Raw genomic sequence first — 5,737 nt, forward strand, 5'->3', positions numbered from 1 at the left:
CTGCTCCTTACATTATGTATGTACTTATGTTCGTAGCCTGCTTTTTCGGTCAATATTATATTATTGTCAAAATCGTTTTAGAGCCTAATCGCATTTTTGTCAAGCCATTTGTTTGTCCTGATCGCTTAACTTATCACCATAGATAATGATCCAGAGTCTGTTTTACGTTAAATAATTGATTGCATACGGTCAATTTCAGTTTGAGATAGTCGTCCCTTATATAATTCTTGATAACTATATTATTGCTACGACTTGTACTGTTCTTTTTGACGAAAACATTAAGAATACCATTCGCATCAAGATCAAACTTTACATCGATCTTCGGAACACCCCGACGCGCTGGTGGAATGCCAGCTAAGTCGAAGCGGCCTAATATATTATTATCTTTAGTCATTCCACGCTTACCTTTATGTACCTGGTCGGTTATAGTTGGTTTATTGTTTGTCTGCACGGGATTTAAGCGTTTCTTTCACTGATTTTTGTCATAAGATCATCCTTTGCCTTTTCAATAACGAGTGACAATGGTGCAACATCCACCAATAAAACATCTTTAATTTTACCGCTTAGGATAGCAAATTTTACGCGGAGCCTTAAGGGGACTACAGGAGCTAATTGTCCTTGAGAATCACGCGCACACACTTACAATAACGACAAAAACGGCATGCCCCCCCGCGCACTACGCTTAGCGAGGCGGCGAGGTTACGCCTGAATATTCCAATAGATGGCGCCGAACCGCCGCGCGCCGCGCCGAGCGAAAGCGAAGCGAAGTCAATTCTATCAATTTTATCAATCATAGATTTCATAAAAATAGACAGGACAACAGAATTATTTTAATTTCTTTGTGTCATTTAAAAAATTATGATAAAATTAAACTGAATTAATTAAACTTAAATTATTATTATTTTATGTACAAAACATAGTTAATTTAAACATTTTTTTCTTTAATTTTTACTGTATCAATTCAATTAGTTGTAATACTAAATATTAAATCGTACCTATTTTTAAATTTTGTAAGTTTGTTAAGCGATTTCTTAAATAAAATTGGAACTGTTCGTAATTTGTACACTGACAAAAAGCGTAGAGTTTGTTCGTTTTACTAATATCGGTACACAAAGAAAAAAAATTAAGTTAAAAAAGTCAGCATCAAAAAGTTACTATAAAAATAATATCGTCAAGTCGGTTTAGTAGAATTATTGGTTAACTCAGTCAATCACAGTGGGTTTAGTCATAAATCTCATAAAAATAGTTTGGATATTAGAATTATTTGTATTGTTTTTGACTGATATTTGAAATAAAACTGATTCAATTACATTCAAATATTTTTATTTATTTTTGGTTTAACAAAAATACAAATAAATTTCGTTTAAATTTTTTTATTAAAATATTTTTTTTTAATTATTCGTTCGTCGTCGTTCGTTATTAAAATATCTTGGATACTTGCAATTAATATTTTACCCACTTTCACTGAAGCTACGAGCTAAAATTTTTCAATTGATACTATTTCCAATCTTTAAAAAATATTGAATTACGTATATGACACTTCTAAATATTTTAGTTCTTTGGTTCACAACAATTACATATTTCAAGATGGACCAGTGGGTAGAACGCGCGCATCTTATTGCGGGTTCAAACCCAGGCAAGCACCACTAAATATTCATGTGATGTGCTAATTTGTATTTATTTTTTTTTTATTATTAAATTTCATCCATACATAACTATATTTCCTATTATAAACAAAATTGATAAAATTAAACTCTAACGTAATAAAAATAGCTTCCGTGTTATTTTTTTTCGATTTTCTTAATTCTGAAAAAATAAATGCATAGTTGTTAGGAATTAAATTTTAATAATTATAATATATATATATATATATATATATATATTTAAATATAGTCCTTTAAAAATAATAAAATTTTAGTTCAGAGTGCGGGGATCGAACCGGCACGATCATCTTGGATTTGCTTGCATTGACCAAATACTCCATGGTGATTGTAAGAATTTTGTCGAAAAATCTGATTCTATGCGAACTAATTGCATTGTTTTTAATAAATGTTTCCAATAATCATTATTTATAATATATATATATGTTTACTAATTAAATACTCTTACCTTTTCATATTATCTTTCATATGTTCGGCTTTTTAATTTATATGAACGTTTTTTAGTTTTCTTCACAGATTGTACTTTATTTCCCATGTTTACAAAATTAAACTTTATAGAAAATAACTTAACAAAAAAATAAATGGCTAACTACAACTAGACTATTTTAACTCAATATCTTTATTTACATAAAAGAATAATATTCGACAATTAATTTACAATTAAAATTACACAAAAATAAAATCTACGAGATTTTATTCGCAACGATGCGGTGAAAAGAGCGACACGTCTGTATAGCAACAGGCCTCGGCCGGCAGTGTCTGTACGAGGCGCTCACGCACACATGCTTACGCATTTTGGTCGAAAATAAGAAAATCTGATTTAAAAAAAATCTATTGATTTTACTAAATAATTAAGATAATAAATTTTTAGTATATTGTTTGTAGAATAATCTGACAAAAGACCAAAATTATTGAAGGTATATAAGTGTAGTTAAAAAACAAAAAAAGACTTTTTTAGAGGTAACTGCGATTTTTTTCTATCGTACCAAATTAATTACATCATGTTTTCACCACAATTAATAACTAGCATCTATCCTGAAGATTAACATATATTTTTTTATTTGGTTTATTGCATTGGATTATATACTTTTTGGCATTTTAAAACTTGCATTTAGCTCATGTAGTCCCCTTAAGCGACCGATTCATCCGAATTAATAGAAAAGTACAGTTTTTTGCTACAAAAGAAGTTCTGAAACATACTTTGTATTTTCGGTATACGAATAGAATTGCCCATCAATACAACATCGTGGGTAGAAGTTTTGTCCATTTTTGCATCTTTTAGTGCTTTTTCAATCGCAAAAAAGGTTCTACGATTCTAAACTACCGCGAAATAGATCGAAGTTCAATTCTTCAAATCGTGTTCTTGATACCCTACTAGGGTACGATTTGTAATTGTTTCCGTACTCAAAGTTATTGCGCGTTTCACACTTTCAGCCGCAGTTTGTAACCGACGACGTAGGGCTCGTGAAATATCACGGATGTTTTCTTTTTGTAATTTTATTTCAATTAATCTGCCAAATGTTTAACAAGTCGGTTATCAAAATTTTTGCCTTAACGTTGTCCAGCAATCATGGCTTTGACCTCGAATAATGAACCTTCGTCGATACTCCAAAATATAGAGACGTCGATTTCGACAACCACCGAGATCGAATATCCAGACATTTCGCTCGCCCTGGATTTCAATCTAAACCTAGAATTATCAATGAGCCTTCTGCAGCCGCTATAGGCTGCAGAAGCGCAGAAGAATAATTCGCAAAAAAATTAAAAAGCTTTCTATTTTTCTAAGTTAGCTTCTGTTATTTCCTTTATTTTAGTACGCTAATTTCTTCTGGAGTTACTCATTTTATTTCAACTTGAATTCTATTTTAATTTTTAGTTTGCCACTATCATTAAAAACTTTGATAGACCAGTGCTGCATATCTTTCTATATTTTTAAATCGTCAGACTCTCTCCAATGCGGCTTTTTGGAGATGTCAGTATATTCCGTATCCGTAAATGCAACGTATGATGCAGTAGTTCGATTTATTTGACCTTTTGCGATTATTTCAACAATTCTATGTTGCCAAACTCCGACACAAGAATATGTTAATCCCGAATCAATATCAATTACTGGCATTTCTAACTTAGTTTAAATATCACGTATTCAGTATTCTTAAAAAGGCAGATGAATAAGTAATTAAGATACTTAATTGAAGAATCCACCGACTTCACTTCTTCACTCTTCTATACTTCTTTTTGAATATTGAATGATTTGCCGCGCTTCCAGTTCTTTAGTTCCCGGTGAGCTAGCAAATCAGATTCCATGTTCAGGAAATTAAAGCGTGTCAACCAATGACGAGTAAGTAAAGATCTGAAAAATTCTGGAAATATAATACAACTATCCAATAATGTCACGAATACTAAATAGAATAGTATAGAAATATTTTTAGTATAGAGAGCAGGCTATGTGAAAGAATGAGAGATATATAATTCAACATTTGCCGCAACGAAATAACGCTATCGATCGACACGGTATCAGAGGGGTAGTGTTGCAAGAACTAATCATATTACAGGTTATTAGGTAAGAATAATTTACATTAAAGCCTAATATATTCAACAAAAATAAAAATGGCTTCAATGCTAATTTATTACTCCAAGGTCCAACTGTATAATCTGTAAACTGAAGTTAGAAATTCAGCTCTTAAAATGAGAATAAAAGAAGATATAAATAATTTGGAATAAGAGACTAATAAGTACAAGTCATATGTTTAAAATTGTTTCCTTGATGAGAGGACAGGATGTTTTTGTAGGAAGGTATTAGTGAAATATTTAAACATAATATAAAAACACAATAACACATTTTCTCAATTAAAAGCCTGATAATAAGATCGACTCCTTTATAATTCTTTTGAAAATATTAAATGGGGAAATATAAATATTTAAGAAATTTAATACGTAAATAATTTACTAAATTTAAATTAATTACTAATTTTATTTTGTTATTAAATTAATTACTAATTTTGATTTGTTAATTAAATTGGCATAAAATATTTTATTTAAGCTGGTAACACAATATATGCGTCATTATTGTCGTCGCATTTCTCCGTTTCTCGAATTTAACCGAGTCGGTATTGATCGTCACGAGCTATAATATTTTTGTCTCTTTTTTCGTCCTATGTAGTCTAAGAGTCTATTGAGAATGTTTAAACAATTGATGAAATTATTTTCGTTAATTTTTTGTTTTTAATAATGTTAAAAAATATTTAAATTTATGTCTTAAAATTCAGATTTTTTTTTCTGATATCTGTAATCTTAATCATCTTTTGGGTCTCATAAAAGACGATGATAGTGTAAATTTGCTTCTGCAAATTAATGAAATTAATCGTTTTAAGTAAAGTAAATCACTTAATGAAACAAGTGACAAGTTAAAAATAGTCTATTTCGCTGGCTCACAATCAAATCTCTCTTTCTCTCGGCAAAAATGCGATAACATGACGTTCCAATGTTACACAATGATTATAATTATTAAATCTACTCCGATTTTATCATTTAGGTAAAGGGAATTTGAAAGAAGAAAAGAGATAATAAAGTTTACAATTTGGTAATTTTGACTATTATAAGTCAATAATACATACATTCCATTAGACTTAGCAAATATAAATAGTTTTTATTTGTCTTTGAGTCTATAATTTTTTCAAAATATCAAACACCTTAAAATAATTACTTCAATATTAAACGATTACATGATGCCTGCTTTATATTTTATTAATATTGTGAAATATAAAAGTTATTAGATACCTATACCTAACTGATATAATATAATGTTTTCGCATGCTTTGTATTAATATTGATTAACGCCTTAAAGCATAACAAAAATAAAATAAAGTCATATCCTAGACTATATGATGCAGTGGAATATTCTAGAATCTCAGTCTACGTCGCTCATTCTTATACATGCATCTCTTTCGCTCGGACAAAGAAATTTCTAGAAGGGTAATACTACCAATTTAAGAGTATACTTCTTATCCGCTATAGCTTAGTTTCCAACATGTCTCTTTAATTTACACGCCTTATAATATCTGTGGGGTGTCAAGTGT

At 29.8% G+C, this 5,737-nt stretch overlaps 1 pseudogene; it reads right to left on the bottom strand.

Moving 5' to 3' along the window:
• Positions 1 to 167: 167 nt before the first annotated feature.
• LOC124530426 lies at positions 168 to 3,777 on the bottom strand (annotated as a pseudogene).
• Positions 3,778 to 5,737: the final 1,960 nt, after the last annotated feature.

The sequence above is a fragment of the Vanessa cardui genome, chromosome 6, assembly GCF_905220365.1.
Source record: "Vanessa cardui chromosome 6, ilVanCard2.1, whole genome shotgun sequence".
Taxonomy (NCBI): Eukaryota; Metazoa; Arthropoda; class Insecta; order Lepidoptera; family Nymphalidae; genus Vanessa; species Vanessa cardui.